Below are 4,448 nucleotides of genomic sequence, written 5' to 3'. Positions count from 1 at the left end.
GAGTGTTTTAAAAGTTACACTTGAGTAATCTGGAAAACACTCTGGCCCCAGCAAGGCCAGATCAGAAGGCAAAGGGAGTCTACCACAGGTGATAATGCATAAGGGTAGTGTCCGCTCTCTCCCTCAGCCCACATCTCCTAGGGCACAGCCCACATCTCCCCAGGACTGCACCTCAGTGGGACCAAGGTCTTCGGTTCTGGGCCTTACTTTGCTTATGATTTGTCTTCTTTGGGCTGTCTTAAGAACGAAATGAGATCATGAATATAAAACAATTTAGAAAACGGATGTCAAGTGCAGCTATCCATGGAACTGTCCAGCTCACTGTGCCCCCTGCACAGCAGCCCAGCAGCACCTGTCTCCTGGAGTCCCCCCCCCCCCATTTCAGGGGCATGCCCTCCTGTGAACTGGGTTTCCTTTGTCACCTGTCAGGGAAGCCATCATAAACACATGTGTGTGCTTCCTCTGCCCCGTGTGGGGAACACAACATGCTGCTTTGACCCTGGGAAGGCAGCAAACCATGACACCCTGTGCCCGGGTTCAGGTCCCCACACCTACTGCTCCTATACCAGAACACACCTTCCCACCCACAACCCACTCTCCACCAAACAGCTACACTGGCTGACCAGTCTTTCCCTCCTCTGACTCGTCCTCAAGGAGCCCATCCCATAATTCCCAGACTGGTTCAGCCACTGGGTACACTCGGGTCTAGTAGGTTATATATGCATAGGTGGCCTTGCCTGCCCGACCACAGGCTCTTGGGGTCTTAGACGCCGCTAGCCATGCTCCACCACTGCATCAACGATGAGAGCCCCCCCAAAGCATTCACTGGGGTGAAGTCTGTTCTACTGGGGCAGACAACTGCATGAACACAGAATTCTAAATAATAAGCATAAACCACTACAGATCTATCCAAGGAGAGTGCTCTGCAAAGTGGTGAACAGATGGTTGGATGGGTCGATGGATGGATGGACGGGTGGATGGATGGACAAAAAGACAGATGGGTGGATGGACGGGTGGATGGTTGGATGGGTCGATGGATGGATGGACGGGTGGATGGATGGATGGATGGACGGATGGACGGATGGACGGATGGAAGGATGGACAAAAAGACAGATGGGTGAATGGATGGGTGCATAGATGGGTGCATGGATGGATGGATGGATGGGTGGGTGGATGGATACACAGTGGCTCTGCAGTTTGTGAACCTGGTGAAATACAGTCTGCCTCATCCACAGAAGCTCTCCTTGCTTTACTCTGCCTGGATTCTCCCCCAGAGAAGAACCTTCTCAGATTGTGTCCTGGTTTAGTGCCCCACATTTACAACAAACCATGGTGAGATTCTGGGTAGGAAAGAGGGAAGCCTTTCTTCTTCTGGAAATGGGAGAGGATCATGCATGAAAGGGAAAGCAGATAAGCAGAACTAGCAGACCTGTTGTCAGGCAGGCAGACGTTCTCAGGCAAATTCCGGCTTACAAGAGTTGATATGAACGCTGAAGACATATAAGTTGATTTCTCTAAAGTAATCTTTACCCAATGCACTCTTGAAAGTGGGCACACCAGTTTGAAGAGAACTGGTAAGGAATTCTCATTTCGAGAAATTCCATAAACCTGGAGTCTCCCCATTATCGCCCCTGAGCAGAGGGCATTCCCAGTCACCCTGCCTGCTGAGGTTATCCCTGGCCATCACACACATGAAGAGAGGCCCCCGTGGTTTCCCATCAGGCTTCTCCTTGAATGTAACCACACTATTCATTCATTACTCCACCGCATCACTGTATGATGATGCACTGTAACAAGACAATATGTGATCATACATCACACATACAGCACACGACACACTCGGTACACGAACACTGTTAAAGTCTTCCTAACATATCTAAGTACTAAGTAAGGCTGCATTATCCAAGTCTTCACTAGGATCATTAATCAATACTTCAGGAAGAAAGGAAAGACACAAGTATGCATGTGACACAGGGATTTCTTGAGAAATTGGCCATTCTGAGCACTACACATCAACCTCTGTGCACATTAACCTACTTATCCACAAAAAAGGATACAGCCATAACATATCTCTGAGCCAGCTCAACATACATACAAAATTTAAAGCTTTCTGCCAAAAGAAAGTCCACATACATCCTCTGGTTCTCAGAGATGAGTGCATATTTATATGTGTGTCTCCTGATTTCTGCCTCATTCTTTGTAGTGACTTAGGACTACAAGATACAACAAAATGGAAATCACTGATACAAATTCTAGGTGGAAAGCCCCAAAATTCCTTTTTCATGAAAATGTTGCCCTTACAACTTCCCACCGAGGTGGAATTAGTGGAAGCAGAATGCTCTGCCCCATACAAAATGGGCCACAACAGCAAAGATCCAGCAAGTCACACTGGTTTGAGGTGGGTGCCCCTGTTCCCAAACTATGAACATGACCTTGGTGACCAGATACTCTTTCTATTGAAATACAGTGCCTTTAGAAAGACCCAAAAGGAGAAATTTGTGTTCATCAAGAATAATAATATTCTTCCAACACAAGGAGGGGCCAGCAAGCTTGAGCCAATGCCAGTTTTTATAAATAAAATTTCCTGAAATACAACAGCAAAGCTCATTCACATAGGTGCTGTGTCCTCCTGCTCTAAGGTCAGAGATGAGTGGCTACAAGTACTCCACAGCCCAGGGTATGAACTATGCACCATGTGGGCCTCTCCAGAGAAAGTTTGCCCTGTTCTAAGACAGACATTTTCATAGAATAATACGACAGTATTTATTTTAAAGTAGTCGCTTTATCATGAGGCTTATGCTTTCACCATATTGGTGAATAATTAACAGCACTGATTAGTAATTTAATCAGTTATTGTATATAATCTTCTGATTCAGAGAAATGTAATAATAAAGATACTGTTTTACTAAACTAAACCCCATTTGTGCCAAATTTATAAGCAAAGCTACATTCCCTACGTAGTTTTAAAATATTATCTAGAATAATCACTTTAAAAGCTGAGGACTAGGAACATCAAAATGTGGATCATTTGCATGCTCTCTGAATAGAATGTTCTGGTTTATTAACATTCTCTTTGAGTGTTCATCAGAAAACCTTTTCTGTTCTCAAATATTTTGCTAAAATCCTTTCCAAAACATGTTATGTCCACATCCCTGCCTTCCCATATAGCATATGAGAACATAAATAAACCGTTCTTTGATAATGAAACGCTGTACCTCTGGATAAGCATAACTTCACCTTGAGATATAGTATATATGTAGGACCGGCACAAATGTTTGGAATTATATTGATCTGAAGAAAAACCTTGGAACTTAAACAAAATAATACTTTTTAAAAAGTTAAACGCCTCTGACCCTAGAAATGGAATGAAGACCATAAATGTTGTCTACTCTGAGTGTTCTCTTGGCAGCAAAGGCCTCTGGTGTACCTGTCACATCCTCCCAGGCTGCTTCTGGTTGCTGCCCCAGCAGGGGGCTTGCTCCTGGGGAAGTGAGACTCACCTGAGGTGTCCACCTGCTATTTAGGCGCACACCTCCAGCCTCCCTACTTTCAGGGGACCCTGTGCGGCCCTCCAGCAAGAAGAGTCTGGAAGTACAGGGCTAGCACTTCTCAAAACAGCCCTCCCCAGTGAGGGAGGAGGCCAGGGGTAGAAGCTACTGCCCCCCTCCCCCAGCCAGGGTCTGTGAGGGAGTCCCTCCCAGGATCAAGCCCTTTCTGCCCACATCTCAATATGAGTATCTCACCCTCTCCCTTTGGTTGAGTTTAACTCCTTTCCTGTGACCCTCACTTCACTGCCCCACTCCCTCCTACCGGAATCACCTCTCAAGCTCTGCTTTCAGGGGACACCAAACTAGGAAGCTGGAATTCTCCCAAGTCTCTCCTCAGGGAAACTGAGTAATGAAGAGAAGCACTGGAGCCAGAGGTTTGACCTTCGAGTGATTTCACTGACACGCAACCACACTCAAATGTGGCGAAACCCACAGGAGTCATCAACTGAGAGCTTGCAAAGTTCACTGACTTCAGCCCCAAACAACTACGAAACATGCCTACAACTTTCACAGATGCTTCCACTCGAGGACACTCCCTTTATAAGTTAGGAGAGTGAAGGAAGGCAAAAATCACCCAGCAAGCTAAGCAGCAGGTCAAAACCCAATATAGGAGCCTGCTGAAGTCTTCGGAAAACGGGCCAGACGGGCACAGTCTAGGGAGCAGTTCTGCCGCAGTACCAGGAACGGGGCCAGGAGCCCAGGAGCCCAGGAACGCGCCAGGAGCCCGGGAGCCGGACCTGGAGCCCGGGAGCTGGACCTGGAGCCGGAGAGCGAGACCTGGAGCCCGGGAGCAGGACCTGGAGCCCGGGAGCAAGACCTGGAAGGCTGGGCTGCAGCCAGCCCCGGGCCACAAGCATGCTCATTGCAGACCCTGTAATGGAATCAGTTTCCTTTAAATAT

This window comes from Neomonachus schauinslandi, chromosome 8, assembly GCF_002201575.2.
Source record: "Neomonachus schauinslandi chromosome 8, ASM220157v2, whole genome shotgun sequence".
Classification (NCBI taxonomy): Eukaryota; Metazoa; Chordata; class Mammalia; order Carnivora; family Phocidae; genus Neomonachus; species Neomonachus schauinslandi.
The sequence above is the reverse complement of the archived record's forward strand: the minus strand, read 5'-3'. Positions refer to the sequence as shown.